Genomic DNA, 27,126 nt, shown 5'->3' with positions numbered 1-27,126 from the left:
TGGAGGTAAAAATCTTCAGAATCTCTTCAGTGATGTTGGGTTGACTCTGAATTCTGCCACCAAATTCTACTTTTTGGTATCTAACTTCACAGCAATAGTAAAAAAAAAATTATTTTAGGGTACAAATTTTAAAACTCCCATCCCCTTGGCATCTATATCCTATATCCCACCCTTTGGCAGGGCTGTGTTACTACTGCATGTGGGGCTGGAGATGCGGATTGGAATCGTGACACAAACGCTCCTCAATCCGTGAAAGTCTGTGCTTCTATGGAGGTCTTTGGAAAGAAGAATTGTCTAGATTGATTACTGCTTGATGGCCAGGCATGCTGGGTCTCCCCAGGCCTCCTACTGTTCATGCATTATCTATACTTGCTGAGGGCTCCAAAGCAAGGTTCCCAGAGAGTGGCAGTCTCCATCCTACTGTGCAGGGAGTGGCAGGAAGGAAAGTGAGATCACTTCCAAGCAGGCCTGCCAAAGGTCCAGAGCTCTAGATCTGCTGATGCTAGGCTGGGCACCTCTGAGCAAGGTTTTTCCCCTCTCAAACCTCAGGGGTCTCAAGTGTGGAATGAAGGTGCAAACAGAACATCTCTGTGGTGGCTTTGAAACATGTCTGCAAATTCTTTGAGTTGGAGTCAAATTTTAATCCCCTTGAATGAGCTGGTCTTTGTGACTAACTTCTAACAAATAGAATGCAACACAAGTGACGCTGTGTGACTTCCAACATGAGGTTAGAAGGGATTATATAGCTTCCATCTGGATCTCTCTGGGGCCACTTGACTTTGGAGCTCTGAGCTACATGGAGGAAGCCGACTAGCCCTGTGAAGTGACCACATGGAGAGGTCCTGAGATGACATGGAGAGAGATGCAGCCAGCCAGCCTGTAGCTGTGCTGGCCCTAGCTGCTCCAGCTCCAGTCACTATCTAACTGCAATTGTATGAGAGATCCATGCCAGAACTGCCCAGCCAAGCTGTTCCCAAATTCCTGACCCACAGAAACCATAAGCTGTTGTTTTAAACCACTAAGTATTGTGGTGATATGTTATGCAGCAATGGACAACCAGAACAATCTCTAATGTTACTTCCAGTTCTGGGGTTCCTCTCCAGTTCCTCTAGAATTCTATAAAAAGCATCCCCCCAAAACACTGTAAAGAATGAAAAAAGCAAGATATTATCTCTAAAATATTAATTTATTCTACAACATTTTACTTATCACTTAATATGGACTAGGCTTGAAATAAGATGCCATGGATACAAAAACAATAAGACATCATTGTGCCCCTGAGGGAAGTTCATGGTCTAGTTAGGGAGATCAACTCACAAACCCATAATTCTCAACCAGTGGTGGTGGGGCAGACATATCAGAATTACCAGAATCACTGGGAGACAGTTTCAAACTATACCCCTCACTTCCCCCAGGGATTGTAATAATGACAGGTGGAGGGCCAGGGGATGTGCTCTCTAGCTGATAATCATTGCCCTCGTCAGGTCTCTCTGTTACTAATGGGAGGGCATCATAGCCTGCACACACGACGAGAGAGAATTTAGGGACCACTTCTGCACAGGCATACCTTGGAGATATTATGGGATTGGTTCCAGAGCACTGCAATAAAGCAAATATTGCAATAAAGTGAGTCACACAAATTTTTTGGCTTCCCAGTGCATGTAAAAGCTATGTTTACACTATATTGTACTCTATTAAGTGTGCAATAACATTATGTCTAAAAAATGTACATACCTTAATTAAAAAATAATTTATTGCTCAAAAATGCTAATAAATCATCTGAGCCCTCAGTGAGTAGTAATCTTTTTGCTCTTGGACCATCTTGCCTCAATGCCAATGGCTGCTAACTGATCAGGGTGGTGGCTGCTGAAGGATGGGGTGGCTGTGGCAATTTCTTAAAATAAGATAATGAAGATGGCTACATTGACTGACTCTTCCTTTCACAAAAGACTTCTCTGTAGCATATGATGATTTTTTTAAAAAATTGAAATATAGTTGATTGTACAGATCTGTGGGGTGCAGAGTTGAATATCAACACCTGTGTTTGACAGCATTTTACCCACAGTGGAACTTCTTTCAAAACTGGAGACAATCCTCTCAAATCCAACTGCTGCTTTATCAACCAAGTTTATGTAATATTCTAAACCCTTTGTTGTCATTTCGAAATGTTCACCAGGAGTAGGTTCTCAAAAATCACTTTCTTTGCTCATCCATAAGAAGCAACTTGTCATCCATTAAAGTTTCATCATGAGATTACAGCAGTTCAGTCCCATCTTCTGGCTCCAGTTCTAATTCCAGTTCTCTCACTATTTCCACCACCTCTGCAGTTATTTCCTCCACTGAAGTCTTAAACCCCTCAAAGTCATCCGTGAGGGATGGAATAAACTTCTTCCAAACTCTTGTTAATGTTGGTATTTTGACCTTCTCCCATGAATCATGAATGTTCTTAATGGCATCTAGAATGGTGAATCCTTTCCAGAAGTATTCAATTTACTTTGCTCAGATCCATCAGAGGAATCACTGTCTATGGAAGCCATAGCCTTACAAAATGTATTTCTTAAATAATGACTTGAAAATTGAAATTACTCCTTAATTCATGGGCTGCAGAATGGATGTGTTAGCAGGCATAAAAACATTAATCTCCTGTACATCTCCACAGAGCTCTTCAGTGACTAGGTGCATTGTCAGTGAGCAGTGATATTTTAAAAGGAATCTTTTTCCTCAGCAGTAGGTCTCAGCAGTAGGCTTAAAATATTCAGTAAGCAATGCTGTAAACACATGTGCTGTCATCAGGCTTTGTTGTTCCATTTATAGAGCCCTGGCAAAGTAGATTTAGCATAATTCTCAAGGGCCCTAGGATTTTCAGAAGAGTAAATAAATACTGGCTTCAACTTAAAGTCGCCAGTTGCATTCGCCCCTGACAAAAGAGTCAGCCTGACCTTTGAAGCTTTGAAGCCAGGTATTGACTTCTCCTCTCTAGCTATGAAAGTCCTAGATAACATCTTTTTTCAGTAGAAGGCTATTTTGTCTACATTAAAAATCTGTTGTTTAGTCTATGTTGGTTTACGTTGTTCAGTTAATGTTGGCATTTTATATCAATTATCTATCTTAGCTTGATCTTCTGGATAACTTCCTGCTTCACCTTGCACTTTTATGTTATGAAGATGGCTTCTTTCCTTAAATCTGTCAACCAACCTCTGCTAGCTTCCAACTTTTCTTCTACAGCTTCCTCATATCTCTCAGCCTTCACAGAATTGAAGAGTTAGGGCTTTGCTCTGGATAAGGCTTTGGCTTAAGGGAATGTTGTGGCTGGTTTGATCTTCTATGCAGACCACTAAAACATTCTTCGGATCAGCAATAGGTTGTTTCATTTCCTTCTCATTTGTGTGTTCACTGGAGTAGCATTTCTAATTTAAGAAATTTTCCTTCACATTCACAACTTGGCTAACTGGCACAAGAGGACTTGCTTTTGGCCTATGTTGGTTTTTGACATGCCTTCCTCACTAAACTTAATTATTTCTAGCTTTTGATTTACAGTGAGATACATGTGACTCTTCCTTTCACTTGAACACTTAAAGGCCATTATAGGGTTTTTCATTGGCCTAATTTCAATATTGTTGTGTCTCAGGGAATAGGCAGGCCCAAGGAGAGGGAGAGAGACAGGGAACGTCCAAACGGTGGAGCAGTCAGAATACACAATTTATCGATGAAGTTTGCCATTTTACATGGGTGCGATTTGTGGTGCCCCAAAACAATTACAATAGTAACATCAAAGATCGGTGATCACAGATCACCATAACAGATATGATGATAAGGAAAAAGTTTGAAATATTGTGAGAATTAGCAAAACGTAACACAGAGACAGGAAGTGAGCATGTGCTACTGGGGAAAAGGTGCTGATAGACTTGCTCAACACAGGGTTGCCACAAACCTTCAATTTGTAAAAAACACAACATCTGTGAAGTACAATTAAGCGAAGCACAATAAAACGGGGTATGCCTGTATATAAATCTCTTAAAACATTTAAAAAGCTTGGTAGTTAAGAGCTATGGCAAAAAGATGTACACAGCATTGTGGAGGCTCAGGAGTACGGTCAGTTATAGACAGTCACTCATTTTAAGGAAGGTACTCCTTCACACCCCTCCCTTCCTTTATATTTACCTTTACATTTATTGTTCACCAGGCACTGAGGATTCAGCAATAAACAAAACAGATTCTGTGCCCTCATGAAGCTCACATTCTAGTGGAGTGACTCATACTAACAAACACGGAGTAACTGCCACATGGCAGAAGTGCTGTGGAGAAAACTAAAGCAGTGCAAGACAGGGGAATGAAATTTCTATAGAAAGGAAAGGGAGCCCCTCTGACTGAGGTGATGCTGGTGCAGAGACCTGAAGGAGCCAGGCAAATACCTGGGCTAAGTGTGCCAGGCGAGGAGTAGCATGCCAGATGCAGGGCCCGCCTGGCTTCCAGAAAGATTAACAAAAAGGTGGTGGGGTTCGGGAGCAGTGAGCGGGGAGAGAGTAAGAAGACTGACTGTGACTGGGGACTTCCAGGGTCTTAGAGGGCAAGAGCAGATTTTGTATTTTGCTCAGATTTGGATTTTATCCTTTCACTGGCATTTCTAATTCAACACTGTATTGCTTCCCTTCCATGCTAATTTCCAGAGGCTTCTCCCTAGTGTAGGGTGAGCATAGCGGTGAGGGATTCTCTTCACACATGGCTCATAGGCTCAGACACTGTGTGCCCCAGGCAGTGCCTGCAGGGATTGGGGCCCTCCCGTCTCAAGCTGAAGAAGAAAGGTAGTTCTCCCTCCATTTTTCCTGCCTCCAGACAGAAGAAGGATTCAGGATCCAGAAACCACCACATAGGAAAATACTAATTAAACAACGCACTCTCTTGGAACCTGGGAAAGCAACATGTTCACAAGCCAGAGACCATCACTACTTGAGCACAGTGTAGATGTCACCCGTACCTTTGGCTCACATTAACACAGTTTACACAAGATTCCCAAGCCTTGGTTCAGTATTCCAGCCTTCCCCCCTCACCTCTGGGTGCCAAGTCTTCATGGGACTGCCAGTCCCCAGCCCGCATGTCCTGTGTAACTCTCAGTGGCCTGGGACAGAGATCTCTGAGCCTTGAGTGTCTCTTCCCCTTCCCTGACCCACCAAAAGAGATAGGGTCTCCCCATTTGCCACCTGCAGCACCTTGACTTCTCCTTCCTAGTAATCACTGCACTTGTAATTCATTCAACAGTAAGTCATTCAACAAATACATATTGCAGTCTCCTGTGAGCCGGGTGCAATGCAGGTGCTGATACATTTGTCACTATGTGTCTTCCTGACTGGTTTCAAGGGGTAGGTATCCTGACTTTCTTGTTTGTCCCTGTATCCCCAGCACACAGCACAGTTCCTGACACATAGGAAATACTCAATAGATACATGCATATGAACGAATTCAACCAACCAACCAACCAACCAACAAAATAAGAACTTAAGATCATATGCACCCTGAAGCCAGTGATTAAAATAACCATCTGATGGGAGCAGGGAGGGAGAGGAGGGTGAGGAGAGATTGGATAAGGGACATATAGAATAACTATGATTTGTAATAATGTATATACTAATAACATTGATTTGATCAACATATGTCAACGTTGAACCCCCAAAATATGTATAATCAATTATGATTCAATTAAAAAAAAATCTGAGTCCTGGTTTCTTCCTGAATTAATAACAATGGTAACAGTCAAATAAAATAAAAATCAATTTAAAATTAAAACTGTTATTTAAAATTTAATAAAATGGCTACTATTTAATATGGGGTGTATATACTATGCTCAAACATGACTACAAATGCTTTCCATGTATCACCTTACTTAAGCTTCACAGTAGTCCTATAATCAGATGCCTTTTACTCGTAGGAGTACTGAAGCCTGGATTCAAACCCAGTACTCGCTGGTTCCTAGGCCCAAGGCCTAAAGGGTAGTGCCTCTCTTTGGCTCAGGGAATCAGAGGATAAGGAAGCCCTAGGGTGAGCTTAAAGGGGCTGAAGTGGCAGGAGGGAACTGATACAGTTTGGATATGTTGCCCTCCCAAAGCTCACGTTGAAATCTGATCCCCAGTGTGGCAGTATTGGGAGCTGTTTGGGTTACGGAGGGTGGATCCCTCATGAATAGATTAATGTTGGGGGGGCAAATGGTGAATGAGTTCTTCTATTAGTTCTGTTAGAGCTCATTGTTTAAAGGACCCTGGCACCTCCTCCTTCCCTTCCCTCCCTCCCTCCTTCCCTCTCTTTCTCCTTCTCTCTCTGTCTCTCTGTCTCTCTCTCTCCCCACCTCTCGCCATGTGATCTCCTTGCACTCCCTGGCCCTGCCATTTTCCACCCTGAGTAGAAGCAGCCTTAGGCGCCCGCACCAGATGCAGCTGTCCCAGAATTGTGAGCTAAATGAACTCTTTTTCTTTGTAAATTACCCAATCTCAGGTATTCTGTTATAGCAACACAAAACTGGACTAATAATTCCTAGAAGAGATGTTTTCCTTTGTCTTCATTTACACCCACCTGTCTCCACCTAGTCATCTAACTTGCTAGAGATATGCTCTAGCACTGAGAATTACAGAATGTTTCTTCATTCCTTCAATCATTCTTCCAACATGTACTAAGCATGTATTGTTTTCAGCAATGACCCCGAATGCACTTATAAAGGCACTGCATTTTTTAATCCTCAAAATGGAGAGCCAAGGGCTCAGAAAAGTGGTATAGATTACCCACGGTCCTCCAATCAGTTAATGACTGAAGTAGGACCTAAATCTGTGTTTCCTCATTCCTGATTCAATGCACATTCTTTAGGATGGTGCATTCTGGTGATGATGCCCTGATATGGATGATATTGCATCTGTTCCATCCACATCAGAGAACTCTCCTGTTACTAAACTCTCTGCCTCTCTGGCTTCTCTCAGCTCAAATGGCTATCCTCACCTGGGTCAAATAAGGCCACACACTTTAATAATTGATATGACAAGCTTTCAGAGTGATTCACTGAGCACCTAACATTGTGCCTGGTGTATAGTTTCTAGTAAATGTTTTCTAAATAATGAATGAATTAATGAGTCAAGAGAAATGTACGATGGATCTGCTAACATGAAATAGCTCAAGCGAACACGCAGTTATATGCCCTACGCTGGATACATAACAGGATCTTCTGCCTGCTGTCTCCTGAAACTCAAAGAGTGACAGTATCTCCTTGAATGACCTTCACATTGACAACTACAGAAAGACAGAGAGCAAAAACAAGCCAGGGATTCAGATGACAGAAAGAAGATCCTGTGCTGAAGTACCACTGGTTCTGATGCCAATGAGAAAAGAGGTCCTATGAAATCATCATCATTCTACAGTTGCTCACTGAGAAGAGCCAACTTGACAGGAGACGTTGACAGTCGAAATTACTCAGAAAAAAGCTTGCCTCTTGCCTATGTTAACCCCAAATTCAGGCCTATCAGAGACATGCTTGTAGCTTCTTAGCTAATAAAGCCATTTATAAAATGCATTAGAGTCAAGTTGCATTTGTCTAAGTATTCCTCAGGGAGTGACACACTTCAGAGCATCAAGATTCTCCAATTGTGCCTCTTCGAAGTATCAAAATCTTATGGGGAGACAGAAAGTAGATTAGTAGTTGCCTAGGACTGGGCAGGTGGGGGGTTAGGAGAGTGGTGGCTAAAGGATGTGGGGTTTCTTTCTGGGTAATGTTCTAAAATTGACTGTGGTTATAGTTGTATAACTCTGAATATACCGAAGGCCATTGAGTTGTACACTTTGAATGGGTGAACTGCATGGTATGTGAATTGTGTGTCAATAAAGCTGTTTTAAAAAACCCTTATCTGAATTATAATGGAGAGGAATTCTCCTCATATATTGCACTAACAAATTATATATTACCCAATAATCTTTTCTTCATGATTTAAGATCACTATGAATATAGTGTTCATATCAGCTGTAACACAGCAATGTTCTCAAGTATCACAATATACAGGGGTGTCTGCCCTGCATGGAACAGCCCCATATTTTCCTACTTTCTTTATTTTTTTTTCTAAAAGAACCCTTTACTTTCATCTTAAAGCTTGGTGGCTAAGCTCACGTGCTTTATTCATACACCACTCACTGACTTATTGGCTATGTGTTCTCTGATAAGTTAATCAAGCTCTCTGTGCCTGTTTCTCCATATGTAAAATAATAGTATTAGCCTCACTGGGGTGTTGGGAGGATTAAATAAGATAACATGTATTAAGCATTTAACGCTGTTCTTGTAGTGGTAAGTTAGACTAAATTTTAGCTCTCAAGATAACATGTATTAAGCATTTAACGCTGTTCTTGTAGTGGTAAGTTAGACTAAATTTTAGCTCTCAACACTATTCTCGCTGTCGTCCATGTATCTGCCTATAGCAGCCCCTCTGCACTATGGACTCAGAAACCAGAAAACCCTTTGGTATTCAGTGCACTTGGTGTGTGTTCGGTGAGATAAAATGGGCTGGATGGTACAATTTCATGACTGGACTTTGGGACATCCCATGAGACAGCTGTGAACTTCAGCAATATTTGCTAATTTATCACAGTTCACCCCTAAACAGAAACACGTAAAGGCTTGCTGTGGTCTCCTAAGATCCTGGCATTTGGGAGGCTGGTGCCCAAGGGGACACAGTAGCTCACAACACTTCGGGTTCTCTCTAGACAAATGGTTTTTATACTTCAAAAGACACAGACACATTTAAGAATCAGAGGAAAGCTATGGTAACTTTGCTCAGAAAAGTGTACATACATATTTATGCATGTGTGTATATATATATGACCGCACACGCACAAACACACACATATTACAGAGGGCTCTTAACTCACTAAAACCTACTCATAAACGCCTTGTTAAAAACTCCAGCTCTAGACTTCACATAACCCCAGCATTCTTATGGTTTGGAGGCTCTGGACCTCAATGCTCCCACAGCAGTTGGAACAGAAGGCCACTTGTAGGCTTGTTATCCTAAACCGGCCTTAGCCAGAAAAACAGTCCTGGGAGCTGGCTGCTGCGTCCTAGCCACGGCAAACATCTGCATCCAGGGGATTCCCAGGGGCCCTCAGTCAGAACAGGACATAGGCCTGGTGGCTTGGGGAAGCTACTGTAGTACAAGGCACAGAAGCCTTGCTGATAAGCAGCCAGGGAGCTCCAATCTCAAGGCGGCATCTCTCCAGATGAGACCACTGCTCTGCCAACAGAGAAGAGGAGTCTTAGGAGAGGTGCCGGAGGCACCTCTCTCATGAGAAGAAATTCAAAGAGCTGAAAATCCCCCAAATTTGTGGGACTAGGACTTGGAGAGAGAAATAAAGGCTGGAGATTCTGACCCAATTGCAAAGAATTTCATCTTTGAAACTTTGAAAGAGGTAGGAGGAGTGGTGATGGGGAAGGCTGGTCAACTATGGATCACAGACTTTGAATCATGGCTCCACCATTAGCTGTGTGATGCTGAACGAATCATTTAACATCTCTGAGCCTCAGTTTCTTCATTTGTAAAACAGAAATACCAATCCCCAACTCTTAGGGTTGTAGTGAGATTAAAGAAAATACATGGGTAATTTTTTTGAGTCCTTTCTTCCTAAAAACCTGAAGAGGTAAGAAAGGGGGTTAGTACAGGATGATAGTTGAGAGCTCAGTCTATTCTCAGACGTGACTTGGGTTCAAATCCCAGCTTCACAGCTTAGGCAAGACTCCTAACCTCTCTGAAGCTCTTCATCTGTGAAATGGGGACAATAAAACTTTCCTTGCAAGGTTACATTAGGATTAGAAATAATGAATATATAATGCCTGGCTCAGATGATGAAATGCTCAGTTAAATGTGAGCTATTATTGGAAAAGTGAAGCTAAAATTCAAGAAGTAGTTTAAGTGTAGTTGAAAAAATAAAAGATGTGAAGCTAAAAAAAAAAGCTGGAATGAAATCTTGGCTATGCCATTTTCTAACTTCTGTATATTGGCCAAATGATATAATTTCGAAGAGCTTCACTATCCTCCTCAGTAAAACATGGATAATAGGAGCTACTTAAGTAGACACTGGATGTAAAAGTTTAGCCCAGTTCTTGGCACAAGACCACTCATTTACATGTTAAAATCCATACTACTTGGGCTGATACAACAGCTCAAGGTTTGACTGATGGCTTCCAGTGAACTGGGCAGATTATTTGATTTTTTTTTTCAGCCTTACTGAGGTATTATTGATGAATTAAAATTGTATATATTCAAGATGTACAACATGTTTTGATATATGTGAACACTGTGAAATGATTACCACAATTAAGCTAATTAACCTATCCATCACCTTACATAGTTGCCTTTTTGTGTGTGTGGTGAAAATACTGAAGATCAACTCTCTTAGCAAATTTCAAATATATAATACATTATCATCAACTGTATTTACCATGCTATACGTTAGGTCTCCAGAATTTATTCATCTTATGATTAATTGCAAGTTTGTACCTTGTGACCAACATCTCCCCATTTCCTCAATTCCTTGATCCCTGGTAACTACACTCTAACTCTTTGTTTCTATGAATTTGACTTTTTTAAGATTCGACATATATGTGAGATCATGCAGTATTGTCTTTCTGTACCTTGCTTATTTCACTCAGCATAACGTCTTCCAGGTTCATACATGTTGTTGCAAATAGCAGGATTTCCTTTTTTAAGGCTGAATAATATTCCATTGTGTGTGAAAACACAGAATTAAAAGATAAATCTTTTCATGAACTTTTGGAAGTACCCTCGCATACACATACACACATACCCCTGTGTGTATATATCTCTCTCACATTTTCCTTATACATTCATTCATCAATTAATGAAAAGGTCGTTGTTTCCATATCTTCACTATTGTGAATAATGCTGCAATGAACATGCAAGTGCAGACATCTCTTCAAGATAGTGATTTCATTTCCTTTGAATATATACTCAGAAGTGGGATTGCTGGATCACATGGTAGTTCTATTTGTAATTTTTGAGGAACCTCCATACTGTTTTACATAATGGCTATACCAATTTACATTCCCACCAACAATGTATAAGGTTCCCATTCTCTACATTCTTGCCAACACATATTTTTTGACTTTTTTATAATAGCTATTTTAATAGGTGTAAGGTGTTATCTCACTGTGGTTTTGATTTGAATTTCTCTGATGACTAGTGATGTTGAACACTTTTTCATATACCCGTTGGCCATTTGTATGACTTTCTTGGAAAAGTATCTGTTCATAGTCTTTGCCATTTTTTAATCAGGTTACTTGCTTTTTTTTTTTTTTCTCTCTAATAAATAGTATGAGTTTCTATATATTTTAGGTATTAAGTCCTTATTGCATATATGGCTGGCAAATATTTTCTCCCATTGTTTGGGCTGCCTTTTCATTTTGCTCATTATTTCCTCTGCTGTGGAGAAACTTTTTAGTTTGATGTAGTCTCACTTGTTTTATTTTGCTTTTACTGCCTGTGCTTTTGGTGTCATATCCAAAAAGTCAGTGCCAAGATCAATGTCATGGAGCTTTTCCCGTATGTTTTCTTCTAGGAGTTTTACAGTTCCAGGTCTTACATTTAAATCTTTAATTCAGTTGATTTTTGTGTATGGAGTAAGATAAATATCCAATTTCATTTATTTTGCATGTGGATATCCAGTTTTCCTATTTATTGAAGAGACTATCTTTCCCCATTGTTTATTCTTGGCACCCTTGTCAAATATAGTTAAGCATACATGCATGGGTTTATTTCTGGGCTTTCTACTGTGTCCCATTGATCTATATGTCTGTTTTTATGCCAGTACCATACTGTTTTTATTAATATAGCTTTACAATATAATTTGAAATCAGGTGGTATGATGCCTCCTCCATCTTCTTGCTCTTCTTGCTCAAGACTGCTTTAGTTATTCAGAGTCTTTTATGGTTCCATACAAATTTTAGGATTGTTTTTTCTATTTCCGTGAAAAATGCCATTAGAATTTTGATAGGGATTGCATTAAAACTGTAGATCACTTTGGGTAGTATGGACATTTTGACAATATTGACTCTACTGGACAGATTCTTTAAATGGCCTGGCATGGGCACAGCTCAGACCTGAGCCTTAGAGATGTTGTTAGGCCAGGCAGGATTCTCACCTTCTATTCTCTCCACTTGCTTCACTGGATCCTCTCGAAGGAGTTTTCCTCATAACCAGGAGATGGGGAACACCTTCAGCATCTGTGCCAGATCAGAGCAGGTGGCAGCCTCTTGTGAAAGGAAGTGCTTCCCCTGCATGTGTGGCCTGCCTTCCTTGCTGAGGTAAGAAGGAAAATAACTTGGGAGAAGAGTAGGCACACTCCTTGCTGCCAAGCAGTTTGCCCACATGGTGGGAAGGTAGCTGCCCTGTTTAATGCACTTAGAGAAAAGGACTGACTAAGGGGAAATACTGAATAGGCATACTGGTTCCAGGATTCAGTTCCAGATCATGTTTTAGTTGTCTGAGAGCTATGAACAGAATTTTCGAGGTATGTTAAGAAAATAGAGGAGCTGTCCCTTGATGTTTCTGTTGCCTTGGCACTGTCTGAATGGTCTGCAAAAGAAGCACCAGCAGAAGGCCGAGCCCGTGGCGCACTCGGTAGAGTGCGGTGCTGGGAGCGCGGCGAGCTCGGGTTCGGATCCTATATAGGAATGGCCGGTGCACTCACTGGCTGAGTGCCCGTCACGAAAACGACAAAAAAAAAAAAGAAGCACCAGCAGAATGGCAAGCTCTATGCACAGTGGTCAAAGCATGGGCTCTAGACTCCGGCTCTTAAACTTCTTCCTAATTGGGTAAGTAGTTTCATCTCATTGAGCCTCAGTTTTCTCATCTATAAAATGAGGATAATACATATGTACTTCATAACATTAAACTAAATGAGGTTAAGAAGAATGTAGGTGTTTACTGTAATACTTGTCACATGGTTTAAAAACAGTAGCTGCAGAAGCTTTGCCCAGGTATTCTTTTGTCTGTGCATGTGCCCAAACACATACCTGGCTTTCAGTCAGTGATTGGTTCCTCCCCTCTGTAGGCTGACTATTATGGGCTGTAGGGCGAGAGATCTGTAAGACTGACCCCAAGGATAAGGCTTCCTTCTTGCCCTTATCACAGGGGAGAAGCTGCTGCTGCTACAGGAGTCCCAGTATCCTCTTGAGGATTTCAATAAATCATTACATGGCAAACAAAGCAGAGAGATTTCTCTGGAAGCCCCAACTGGGCACATAAAATTTCCATGGTGAGATGAGAATGCTGATGCTCACAGGTGTAAAGTGACTTGTTTAAGGTCACTTGTGCTCTTTGCTTTACATTGGACATCTCTACCCACCCACCACCACCTCCTCTTTCCTCTCCAAAGAGACTAGCTGCTCTCAGGCTCCAGGCTCTGTCCTCTTGAAGGTCCAAGGAGAGGAGCAGCACAAGCACTGAGAAGAGAGGTCATGAGAGTAGACCAGGGAGAGCACGAACTCCATGTGGTCCATTCTCCAAAATGGAGTTAGAAGGTCTCCTTCTTAAGCCTGACTCATACTTCTCCCCTGCTTAAAAACCCTCCAGTGATTTCCACTCAGAGCATGTAGATAAAGCCCAGACTCTTTCATGGTCACCTCCAGACTCAATTCCAGCCACAGCTCCTCCTCCCCATTGTGTGCAGCCCCAGAAATCCTTTCAGGTCCTCAGGAGCACCTGTGCCCTCTCCAGCCTCCAGGCCTTCACCACGCAGCTCCCTAAGCCCACAGCCTCCTCTTGCTCACTTTTCTCCAGGTCATCTCCTGCACACCTTTCAAACCTCAGTAGCCTCCACCCACCAGCCCTCTGCACTTATTGCAGACAACTGTTACTTGTCTATTGACAACCAGATCCACAAGCTTCCTGAGGGCAAGGACTTTGCCTGCCACTCTGCTCTGGTATTCAGTGTCCAGTTCATAGGACATGCTCCATATATACTCGCTGAATAAATGTACAAATGAAAAGAACTTTTCCTCGCAGAGGCAGTAGTCTAGACTGAGCTGCACCAGACACAACTGCACTGTTCCCCATGTGGTGCTGGAGACGGAGAAAATAACTAGACTTTCTCCCTCCTCATGCAGCTTCCATTGTTCATGTAGTCCCTAGTTTATAGACAGAAGCACAATAGATTCAGTAAGCTCTTCAGAGAGAAGATCGTGTCTCTAGGCTCTTTAGCATCCTTATGAAAATTTTACCTATGGAAAAGACCCAGGTGGGCGTAAGCCAACTTAACACGTATGGCCTTCAATTCTGATATCCTTAACAATTACATTCAGGAATGCCTAAGAAGGCAAGATCGTTTCCATGAACCCTGTACTCCCAACTTGACAATGCAAAGAAATTTACCAGATTTGCAGATAAACAGTAGTGTTTTAGAAGAAAAGCCAATTATCATGTTACCTTGGATTTTAAATTATTTACTTATGCCAGAAACATTTAGATATCATAAAACTATGAATGCTGACCCAAGGTGGCCATATTTCCAGGTAGGCCACTCATGCCCTGTGAATGGCAATTTGTTTCCAACTGGAAGGGACCTCCATTACCCCTCCTCACTGGACTACTAGGCCATGACCAACTCTTTGGGCTGTTTTTTGCTTGCTTTTGCTCCTCTATCACAGCATTAAAATGAAAATTCCCATAATGTGCCCTGCTGGTCTTTGTGAAAATAGCTTTACAACAACCATTTGGTGCAGAGAAATGTTGGCATCATACCCAAAGTTGCTAATAGCTCCTGTGTATGATTCTATCTGCTTAAGTATATGGCTGAAGAAACCCATTCTCTCTTAAGCCACCAGAGGCAAATTGTCTTTCTTGTGCCATAAAGAAACTGTGCATAAACGGAAACATGACTGTGAAATTGCAGCATGATGTTATATAACTTCTGAAAAGAGCCATCCTTCCTTTTCTTCGTGGGACCAAAATTCCTCTCTAATTTCATTTGGAACTTATGTATTTTCTTTCTTCAAACAGAAATAAAGGTAATTAGGCAAAAGTTTGTGATGCTATGGTAGAGGGGTATGAACAGCATGACTACCCACCTGGTTTAATTTCTTTTTCCTGCTTGCATCTCTTCAAATTTTCCACTGTTGACTAATCAGTATGGAAATTCTAAGGCACCAGGAAAAAAAAAAAAAATTAGAGCCAGACATACTCTGGGGTTGTAAACTGAAACAATCTTTCGGGAGGACAAGTTAACAATACTAAATGTGCACATCCTTTGGGTTAGCCAAATGTCCAGAATTTATACTATTAATAAATTCACATAAGAGGATATTCAGTGAAACATATTGGGTAGTAGCAAAAAAAGGGGGGGGGGCAGAAACAACTTAAATGTCTATTAATAGAGAAAGAGTTAAATTATGGTATATCAATACAATAAGAAACTATATAGCTATTTCAAAGTATGAGGAACATTTCATTGTACTGACATGGAAAATGTACATGCGTGATTGTTAAAAAGTATACTGCAAAATTGCATATATTATCACTTTTTAATTAAAAATATGAACATGATTCTTTATGCTTAGAAAAACAGCATCTGTGTACATACACTTTTTAAAAATTTTAATAATATACACAGAAAAAGGCAAGCAGCAAACTAATACACTGGTTCTTTCTGGGACTGAGAAAGATCTTGAAAACATCAATGAAAGACATTAACTTTGTACATGATCTATTTATTTTTTAATTGAAGACTCGTAAAGAGGCATGTAAAACTTTCATAATCATTATACATGCTGGCTATGCGTAATTTTATATCCAGCTAAAATATCAAAAGTAAAGGCAAAAGACATTTTCAAGCAAAGACTGAGCAAGTTTACCATTCACAGACTCCAAGAACCTTCTCCAATAGAAAGGAAACTGAGCACAGAAAATAAGTGAGATTTTAGATCAACAGTGAGCAAAGAAATCAGTAAGCATATTGTTAAATTTTAAAAATTACTAATCGAATAAAACAAAGCTAATGAGAGATAAAAACAAATTTGACAATATTTGACAATATTAAATACTTGATAATAATAACATTGAGGATGGAAGACAGAGCAGAGTTAAAACTTTTTAAGTTACTTGATTATTCAAGACAAACACAGAAATACTATTTTACTTTAGACAATAGATCCATGATACTTATTAAAAATTTAAAGGTAAAAACAACAAAAAACAGAAATAGTATGCATAAGTATCAAAACCAGTTAGCATGCTCTTGGGTAAAAGCATCTTCTTAGAGACCAAGAGAGCCCTGTGAGCAGAGATTCTGCTGTGCAGGGCTCCTCTTCCCAGCAGACCTGCATTCCCAGGAGTGAATTGAATTGGGTTTGGAGGAGGGAGGGAATCTGGAGCCTCGGAAAACAGTCACCAGCACAGAACCAACCTACATAGCACCTCAAAACAGGGCAGTTTCGAGTAAAAGCTTTAGGCTTTCTTTTGGAATTCAGATAAGGGAAATGGGGATGTTTTGCAAATCATTTCAAAGGAAGGAGAAAGAAGAAATGATGAAATAGAGGAGAAAAGAAGCAGAATAGCATTCACAACAAACTTTTGAAGGAGAGCTGCCCATACTGAATGTGCCATTTCAGAGTTATCCAGAAAGCACACTCCACTCTCCCCAGTAGAATGCTTTGCTTTTAACTTTTATTTCACTGATAATAAATGTTTCATTGAAATAATAATACCTTACAGTTCTACAAAACTTCATATTTTACAAAGCACATTTTACAGCAGCCTCCTAACTCCACTCCACTCCTGTCTTCCAGTGCATTCTCCACATAGCACACACCACCCACAAAGGCCTGCATCCTCAGGCACCTGCCTAATTCTCTTAAGCTTCTCCCTAACCCTGACCTTCGCCCATCTCTCTCTGCCCTCCTGCTCTGTGCTTTGGCACCACTGGCCTCCTTTCAGTGTCTCCAACACTCCACCTGCTTTCCTGCCTCAAATCCTTTCACCTGTGCACCTGTGCCTGCTGACTGTGTTTTCCCACCCCACAGCACCCAAGAAGAGGGTGCTCCCCACTTACCTCTTGGTATAACTGACTCATCTTGGTTTAAACATCACCTCTTCGAGGAAGCCCCCAATCACACTCTCCTCTATCCCTCACCCTCTTTACTGACTTCATAACACCACTCTTTGTCCTTGTAAACATAATGTGGATAAGGGCCATGCCTGGTTTATTTAACACTGTCCACCTATCACCTTGCCCAGTGACTGGAAGACATTAGATGCTCAAAAAATATTGGCCAAATACATGGAAAATTATTGAAGAAAATTGAAGGCTTGGCTTAAATGAAACTGCCCCTCCACTTTCTCAGGTCTCCACGGCACTCTGCATCTCTCTTGGGGCACATTATCACAGGTGTTAGAGTTATCTGAGTCTTCTTTCCCTATCAGGCTGTGAGCAACTTAAAAGTCTTATTTACTGATACTCCCCACAGCACCCTACATAATGCCTAGCACATAAAGGGTTCTCAACAGTAGATGAATTCATGCACACATACACGAAAGGAAGGATACAGGAAGGCTGCAGCCTCTGACCAATCATAGAATGGCAGTTTCTCCTACCCAGTGGACCACAGCACAGAACACAAGCCCCTTTGAGATATACAAAACATGAGACTCTGCCCAGGGAGAAATTAAATGAGAGTTAAACTTGAAACGCAGTGGTATTATGTGGGTGAGGGGATGGGGAGACAGGCCCTTAGTCGAAAGCCAGAGAAAAAAATATGTTTTTCTGTACTGTCTAGCTTTCCTTCCTTGAACATGTTCTAATTTTGGAATCAGAAAAAAACCCACAATAAATGTTGTGTTATTAAAATCCAGTGATGATTTCAGACTGCAAAATCACCCATCCCTATGTTTCCTCACTACAACTTGAGACTCCAGATTCAGGGCCCTCTCAGGTGGGGGCCCCTACATTCTGTAAGGAAGACATCCTTGCATTCCTTTGAAGCCATGGTGGATAGGAAGGTGCAGGGATAGTGAGCGCTTTAGCGGGGACGGCTCTCAGCTGCCCCCTAATGCAAATGCTGGCAAAGCTCTGAGAGGCAGAAACAGGACAGTATGGGAGCAATCAACCCAGCTCAAGATCAGGACCTCTGCTTGTTGCTGATCCTCTGCCTGGCACTGTGTAGCACTTCTGAGTATTTTCTCTCATAGTACTTTTCACATGCCACTATAATTATTCATTTGCTTGCCTATCTTCCCTGATGAACAGAGAATGCCACCCTGTTCCTCTAGCCCAGTGCTTAGCACTAGTAGGCCCTCAATATACATTTTATTGAATGTTAGAGACCACACCTATAAAGTACTAAACATAATAACTGACCTAGGTCCCTGAGACATAATAAGAATGCACTAGTCATCAAAGACTTCATCTCCTTAGTGCCCTGAAGGTCCACGATTCAGTTCTGAAGACCCAAGTTGAAGCCAGTAATTTCTTGGAAAATTAACGAGCCTTCTTTTAAAGTAAGGAAATGCTGGCTTCTTCCAGTAAGAGTGGATGGATTCTCACCTGCAATTCAGAATCACTCAGCATCGGAGCTGACTGCAACTTTAAAAAAACCACTCCTTAAAGGAGCAGTATTCGTAGTTTTCACTACGAATTTCTGAAGGGCATTTCTGAAGGATTTCCAGGAAGTGGTGAGCTAAACCTCGGGTCATGATTAATAAACTATTTCCAAGAACTTTAGATTTTCCACCTCTGTCTCCACTTGGGAATCACTTCTGGCCCCTCGTGAAAACACTGAGCTCACTGGGTGAGCACAGCTTCTAGGCACAGGACCTGCTTCCAGCGTCTTCCTTGAGTGGTTGAGGCAGGGTCCTCTGATCCCAGGAGAATAGTACCCACTTCTGCATTTGGCCTCAGCATTGGGTGGTTGATCTGAAGTTCAGCATCACTCACTGGGTGACAGGAAATAGTGCTGAGGCTTGAAGAGCCAACATGGCAGCTCCAGCGTCCATCACAGGGGGCTTCAAAATTGATGAGTACAAAGATAATTTCAGGTTCCTCAAACAAATGTCATTCTGTGACTGAGGGGCAGATGCCTGTGTACACTGGCTAACATTCACTTTCTGGAAACTGTAAAGCAGCAAATCCTGAGCATGTACTTTTGTACCCACTTAGTGCTTTATGAGCCTTATCTCATTCCTCAGCGCAGAGCCACTTTAAGGTAGGTTGATTGTCACCCCCACTTTATAGAAAGAGAAGCAGATTCTCTGAGGTGAAGTAATCTATCCAGGATCTCTCAGCTAGGAGGTGGTGAGGGCTGAGCTCTTACCTGCTGTCAAGCTACAGCTTAGGGTTCACAAACCCCTCAAGCCCATTGTACAGACTGGGTCACAGACTCCTCACATGCCTGGCTGGGTCACCAGACCCTTCACATGCCTGGCTGGGTAATAGACTCCTCACATGTAGGTCCACGCTAGGTAACTGAGAAAGATCCTGGGAGCCCTTGGCAGATGACACCAACTCAGTCCTCAGCAGCAGTGGTAGCAGTAGCAGGAGCAACAGCAGCTTACAGCAGCCTCCAGCAGCAGTGGCAGTGGCCTCCCAGAGGGTCCTGGGGGCACTGGCAGCAACAGCCTGCAGCAACAGCCTCCAGTAGTGGCCTCCCCATGACCCCCCTGGGGACATCCCGGGGGCGAGGGGGTGGCCCTGTGAATCAGAGCCACTCATCCTTTATACTTAAGTCCATAACCCAGGACACTTGGGTGCACATGCGCAATTACATTAGACAATAACCAAGGAACACCTGGGCACATATTTACAACAAATGCTCAGCAAGATCCTGAACATCTGTCCTGACCATTTTCCTTCACTTTCCTACACCTGCCATCCTCACCAACTTCTCATTGAACCCTAGATTGTCTAAACTGACAGATACTGTGAACACCAACCAATCCCAGGGTCACATATGCCCACAGGGACCAGGGGCCAGACAGAAGACTACAGAGCACAATAGACTGGGCAGGGGAATGGCGCAGATGGTAATAAACTGGAGAACACATCTGCCTAAAGGCATTCAAATTAAAAACAAAAACAGAAACACTACTCTGACTTCGATTCTAATTAAATCCTCCTCACTTAGATGGAGAGACTGAGATGCAAGGAGATGATGTGGAAAAGGCAGTATGTGTGGTGGAAAGTTCAAGGGCTTCAGGGAGAGCCAGTTCTCATTAGGAACTCCAGTTCTATATTAAGTGAAATAAGTCAGGCACAGAAAGAGAAATACCACATGTTCTTATTTGTGGGAGCTAAAAAATCAATCAATCAATATACAAACAAATGGGGGGGCAGGGAAGAAGACACAACAATCACAATTCCTTGAACTTGTTAAGACACGTGAACAGATATGATGTTGATGGGGGGAGGGGGGAGAGGAAGGAGGGAAAGAGGAATTAGTAAAGGGACACAAAAATCAACTACATTGTATATTGATAAATTTAAAAAAAAAAAAAAAAAAAAAAGGAATTCCAGTTCTATCACCTGCTAGCTGTGAGACCTCGAGCAATTCACTTTACTTCTCTGTGCAAGGAACTAGGAAGATGGGCTATAATTTAACATTGAGGAAACTGTGTCTCCTTAGTGTCCATGTGCCAGGCTTTCAACTAGGCAATGGAGCATACTGACGGGATAGACAGACACACAGAGAGGGTGCATATGGTCTACTGGAGGCACAGAAAATTGAAGTTCTGCCAATAATTATGTAAACACAGTTCAGGTAAATATTAGGTAGTTCTTTTGATATGGGAATATATTATGAACATTCACCCTCAGTCAATGGGGTTAGGAAATGATAATACTGACCGTCTAGTGTAAAGGGTTGAGAATGACACAGAGCCTACCACTTAAGAGGTACTCAATAATGTCATTCTTTTCTTTTGCCTCTCCCCAAGTGTGCATGCTTGTCCATGCATACACACACACACACACACACCCATGTCACTGAGACTTTTTCTTTTCTTTTTTTAGGAACATAAAACCTGAAAAAAATCATGAAACTCAGAAGTATGTTGCCTGTTTTATGTACTTTTTAAACTGTCTTACAGGCATCAGTTTTTAGCCACTCTGGGATACTGAAAACCTAGGGTAATTTGCTCCCTTTGCTGTAAGGGTCCTCCTCAAAAAGGTAAGAAATATGAATGGTTTATTTCAAGTGGAATTTGTAAATGTAGAGATCATCTATTTTTTCTCCTCATTTAGGTACAAATGAGGAAACTGAGGCCCAGAGAGTATGAAACACCTGCCCAAGGTCACATAGTTTCCTTGGGTGTCCCTTCTAATATACGGTGTCTTTTTGTTTTTTAAAGCTGAAATCTTTCTCCTTTAACAGTAAGTTTTCAAATATATTTAACCTGTTAACAGGGGAGGCAGGTTTCAGCACACTGCAAGCCATCTCAAGCCACCTGAGAACCCTTAGCTGAGGGACCCCACAGGTAAGGGATCAGGGGGCAACAGGGCCCCCTCCCTTCCCATATGCACAGACTGGCTTCATGAGGTTAAAATCCTGAAAACAGACAAGAACAAATAAAATGCCTAAGGGCTTACATGTTTATATTATAGGCATAAACAGCAAATTTTTAAAAGGAACAATAAAAAGTTCACAGAGGCAAAGTTAAAGATTTTCAACCCTTCTTTGCATCTTGAAGTTTTCCATACAGCTACTGTAGCACTGGGGTTATATGTGATCTAACCATATATGTACCTGAAATTTAACATATTAATCTTATATTTGTGAGGGGAAGATTATAGAGGATTTTCACTTTCAGAGACATTTCTTCTACAATGTTTAAAATTTTTTGTACCACCTTTGTAATCAGAAAAAAATAAAGGTCTGAAAAACACCAATTTCTAAGGGAAGACTTATTTCTTCACCTATATTTGGGGCAAGAAGTTGCTTTTAAAGCTCTGTCAAAGTTCTTTGGGTAAGAAAGTAAAACAGCATTCGAATGGAGCCCATCTTGAGACCTGAGGCTCCGACTCTAGCCCTAGGCAGTTTTAGACAAAGCCATAATTTTCAGAGCAAGCTCATATATATCATAATATAAAAATAGACACTTTGTGACCAACAAGCTGGAAAGCAAGCTCTCCAGAGAGCTCTGCCTCGAAGCTTTGCTTCTCCCTGGAGGTGGGGGGCAGAGGAGGAGAGTGAAGATCTACTTACAAGAGCTAAGTTTCCTCCAAGTCCAATGGTCCTGCCAGAAGGGAAGGTAGAATTTAAGAAGCCAGGATTCAAGATTAGCAGTCCAGACCTGTGGTGCAGGCAGGATTCTCTCTTGCCCTTTCTCTCTCCCCGGGTCTCCTAAATGAAAAGCACTTCGAGGTTTTAGTGGGTGTTTCCCATGCCTTGGGCCAAGTAAGTCCCCATTTGTTGTAATTCAATGCTCGGCCTGATGATGTCAACCACTTGACTCACTTGCTCAATTTCCACCTCTCTGTCCATGGGAGAGATCCATTTCCTTTGGACAATGAGCCAGGGGGCTGTAACTACACCCCAGGCCCGTCACATTTGCCTAACATCCTTCCTTCAATTTTTACCCTGCAGCCTTAGCGACAAAAGGCTTCCTATCATGTAAATCCCTTTGCTTCTTAGTTACTGCCGACTGTGGGCTATCCAGTTTACTTTGCAGTATTTTAATACATTTCTTTAGTATAAAATATACTAGTTAGGATGACTCTTCACCCCACCCAAAGTCCAACTCTTTCTTCCTGCCCAATTGTCCAAGTTGTTTAATTTCTCCATAAAGTTTCCTAGATACATGCTGGGCACAGTACATGAGTTTGTCCTTCATGTAGGGAAGATGACGTGTGCCCACAGAAAATGCCCGGAAACAGTATTGGTCTGTTGCCTGGTGAACTGGGTTCCGGTCTTAGTCACGCCCCCAACTGGATGAATGGCCTCAAGCTATTTTTCTTCTTTTCTGGACCTCAGTTTCCCCATCAATAAAATGATGGGTTTGGTGTCTTTCATTTCTGAAATGCCATGACTAAACATCCATGACTGACAAGCCTATCAACAAATGCATTATAAGGCATTTTACCAACTACATGTTTGAGGGAGGAAAGAACTCTGGAGAAATTAGAGGCCATTGCCACAGATGCCAGGCTCAGCTGGGCTCCTTTAATCCCCTTTATTGTGGAGCAGAACAGTTTCTCTGGGAGAAAAACCGAAAGAATTCACTGAACAAGTCCCAGGGGACATGAAAAGAGACAGTATAAACTACTAGATAAAATAAACAAATAAGAGAACTTAATTTCCCTTAGGGAGTAACATGGAACAGCACTGGTTACAAGAGACAATAATAATCCTTTGCATTTGTAGAGTTCCTGATGGTGAAGACATGCATGTATAAAACCTCTCTACTTTTATGTACAACAGGAAGCAATCTGACATACGTAGTGATAAGGAGCATCATTTGAGAGCCAGAGATGTGGATCTGAGTCATGTGTGACTTAATTTCTCTGAAGTTCAGTTTTTTTAAACTGTAAAATGGGATACTAATGCTTCCATTTTAGGAATATAAGCGTTAAATAACACATGTAAGGAAACTGAAAGTATTTGGTACACATTAAGTATTGAATAGATAGATGTTAGCTCTCATTGTTGTACACATTCTCATTTGATTATGATAACACCCTTAGGAGAACTAGGTATCCAGGGACTGCATTATTAATCTTTCTTTCCTGGATAGGAAAATGAAACAGAGAAGTTAAGTGACATGCCCAAGGTCACACAGCTCAAAATGAAAGGCCCAGAATTAGAAACAGTCTCTTAACTCCTAACTAGGTCAGCACACATGCCACACACATACCAATGCTATTTCTCAAAATGGTTACTCCACCCAGCCTGGTAAAGGAAGCACTCCAAACCACTGGGTCAGAGAGGTGCTTACTTGCTTTGCTACCAAAATACTGTGCACCCTGAAGCAAGTCTGGGCTTCAACTGCCTCTCCCAAAAAGGGACAGATCTGTTCTGTTTTAATACTATTTCAAAGGGGATGGGAATCTAGGACTGGAGCTCTACTGGGAAAGAAACTTTTTATAGATGGGAGTAAGGCTGTGGTAGTTTATGACTTAATAAGAATTTTAATTAGTTCTCAGAAAACTTTGATGCTTATCAGGAAAGACCCAAGCAAACAGGCTAATCTGAAGGCTTTACAACAAGTTGATGTAAGACTGTCGTGGAATAAAAAGAACACCAGCCTGGTAACCCACAGAGAGCAGCAGTTAACAGCTTGGAGAGATCTGGGTTTCCTTCTGGTCTCCGAACCTTCTAGCTGTGCATGACCTTGGCCAAGTTGTTTAACTTCTTTATGCCTTGTTTTCCCAATGTAAAATGAGAATAATAATAGCATTTACCCTATAATGTTGTTATGTGGGTTAAGTGCCTGGCACATAATGTAAGTTCAAAAATATTTGCAAAAATAAGTTGCGATGTCTTAATAGTAAGGACCTTATTTTCTAGTTCTGACTCAGTTTCACCATGTGCAGCCCTGATGATGATGTGACAATGAAATAAATTCAAGAATGTCGGAAGTCAGAAGAAAGGTCCTGTATTCCTCTAGAACGTCAGGATGAGTAACGAACAAAAGCCCACTGAGAGCTGTCAGGCATGTTTTCAACAGCAACACTCAGCTTGAAGGGATCAGAGGCTGGGGCAACTCTTTGGCTGTGCCTTTCCAGAAGCCGAGTCAGCGTCAGGAAATGAAGCTGGGCTCTTGAGACAGGTCAGCTTACTGACACTGTCCTTGGTGCTTTGAATCATGTTTTGCTACTTGAACAAAAATAATAGTTAAGGAGCCCATTCATAGAAACAGCAATATCATTTTCTTCAGCAATACATACTCTGTAACATTTACTTTGTGGGCTGAATAATTCTACATCTGTGACAGAATCCATGAAGAGAGAATCATGACAACACCAGCACACTCATTTTGTCTTGTAACTGACAATAGAGGGTACACTTTGTGGACTGGGGCCACACGCTGTGCGGAGCACTCTATAACCACCACTTCATGTAATCCTCACAACGATCAGGTGAGGAGGTATTATTAATATTCACACCTTACAGCTGTGGCAATGGATGCGTGGAGAGGCTGGCCAACCTGCTCAAAGAGTCACAGGAGTAAGTGGCTAAGCCCACGTTATAACTCAAAACTGTCTGGGGTCAGGCCTGCATCGGCACCCCCTTGCTCTACTGCCTCTTAACAGGCTTCCCTGCAGGAAATGTGGCTGTTCTTCACAGACAGCAGTATTGACTCCATTGGGTCTCCCCCTTTTCTGAATATCCTTAGTACTATCAATTTCTCTCTCAAGAAACTTATCCTTTTCTCCTTTGAGGCATATTTATTTCTGGGAGATCTTATTCCTCTGCTAGAACCTGAGCTTCTCAAGGAAAAGATCTGTATCTAATTTGGCCGTATTTTGCACATATTATAAGACACATTAAAATAAGAAAATCCATAAACAAAAACAAAAAAACTTTTATTTGCCAGGTAATACTCTAACTGCTTTATATAAATTACCTTATTTAATCCCCACAAGAATCCCTATTAGGTAGGTATAATTATTTCCACTTGACACACGAGGAATCTTCAGACTCAGATTGATAGAATAATTTGTTCAACTAGTAACTGATGAATATCTGTTGAAAGAAGTGTATGAATGAATAAATTCTGGCCTCCACTAACCACTTTCTAGTCCAAACAAATTCTGTAAAGTACAAGCTCTTCACCCCATCAAAGGTGGGTTTCAGTTGTCATGCTATTTTAAACCCATTTATTCACTACACCATACAGATAGAAGGTCCACACTTTTTCTAGGCAATTAATTGGGAAGCAAACTGAGATTTATAAATAAAAGTAGATTTTGTCTTCTTTCCAATTATAATCATAAATGTTTATTATGAAACATAGGAAAATAAAGAAGAGGAAAAAAGGGAAGTAAATCGTCTATAATCCCACCACCCAGAAATCACCAGAGTTAACCTCGTAGTGTACAGCCCCGAGAAGGAACCACACTTACACTCAAAACAATGTTTTGAAATTACAAACTTAAGTCATTTTATGGGAGAGAGGATTCAACCCCACAAAAGATGACAAAGACATGTTCGATATATTTTTCTGGTTTTGGAGTATACCTGGCTGCTTTTTCATCAGGTTTGATGTTCTGGTCCCCTTTGGACTGCTTATGCAATGTGTCGATGGTCAGCTTGCAGGAGAAGTGAAGCCTGACCCCCAGTGAGTATGTGCTTACAAAATGGACAGGTTTGCAGGATACCATACTGTCCCCTCCCTGCCTTCTTACGCATTCTTTGGAGCTGCTTCCTGCCAACTAGCAATAAGTTTCAGACTGGAGCAGTTATGGGAGAGATGGATCTCCACTCAAGTTAATTTTAAACAATCTCAGATTCATTGATTTTTATAGCTGAAAAGAGCCCGTGGTCTCTTCATTTTAGAGGTGAGAATGCCAGGCCCAGAGAAGACAAGGGACTATTCTAAGGCTGCACAGCCTGGTGCTCTAACAGTAGGAAGACCTTCTATTGGTTTGAGGCTCTCACTTGCCACTGCATTTTGAAATACAAATCCGATCAGCCCTTCCCTCTTATTTTGATTAGCTCTTAATCAGCCATCATATTGCCAATTAAATATCACTTCCTTGGGGAGGCCTCCTCTCTAAGCCATGTTAGCTCCCCCTGCTGTACCCTCAACATATGTTCCTCTAAGTACATGTGTGTGTTGCCATACCACATTGTAAGATCCATGAGGTCAACAACATGTCTCTATCCCGATAGAACAGTGCCTGGCACAGAATAGGAAACTCAATAAATATCTTTTACACACACACACACACACACACACACACACACACACACACACCCGCCCCTCCCCCCCCCCCCGGGTAGTCCAGGCTACGGTAAAACATAGCATGCTTAAAAAGGAAAAGCACCACTATGAATTGGGCCTTCCCTCTGGGGGAGGATCATCAGGGGGAGGATCGTCAGAGAATAAGGGATTTCATTTGAAATAATTTCCAAAAGATAGAAAAAGTTCACAGAAGCATGATGAC

General features: G+C 41.5%; 1 protein-coding gene and 1 pseudogene across 3 annotated transcripts in view; both read right to left on the bottom strand.

Annotated features, from left to right (window-relative positions):
* LOC134374665 (ubiquitin-conjugating enzyme E2 L3-like) overlaps window positions 1-27,126 on the bottom strand; it is a 79,417-nt pseudogene that overhangs the window by 7,928 nt on the left and 44,363 nt on the right.
* Window positions 1-27,126, bottom strand: part of PKIG (cAMP-dependent protein kinase inhibitor gamma) — an 89,752-nt gene that overhangs the window by 19,275 nt on the left and 43,351 nt on the right. The window contains exons 1-2 of one of the 3 annotated variants that reach the window (XM_063108952.1): window positions 22,223-22,349; window positions 15,101-15,170 (exon numbers count right to left, since the gene is read on the bottom strand). The exons of 1 other annotated variant lie outside the window; for it this stretch is intronic. The gene's annotated coding sequence lies outside the window, so the exon portion shown is untranslated. Of the gene's footprint in view, window positions 1-15,100; window positions 15,171-22,222; window positions 22,350-27,126 lie in introns of those variants that run through there. One more of the 3 variants, XM_063108959.1, reaches the window with a different exon arrangement.

This window comes from Cynocephalus volans, chromosome 1 (assembly GCF_027409185.1).
Source record: "Cynocephalus volans isolate mCynVol1 chromosome 1, mCynVol1.pri, whole genome shotgun sequence".
Lineage (NCBI taxonomy): Eukaryota > Metazoa > Chordata > Mammalia > Dermoptera > Cynocephalidae > Cynocephalus > Cynocephalus volans.
This window is presented reverse-complemented; position numbering and strand designations above follow the sequence as displayed.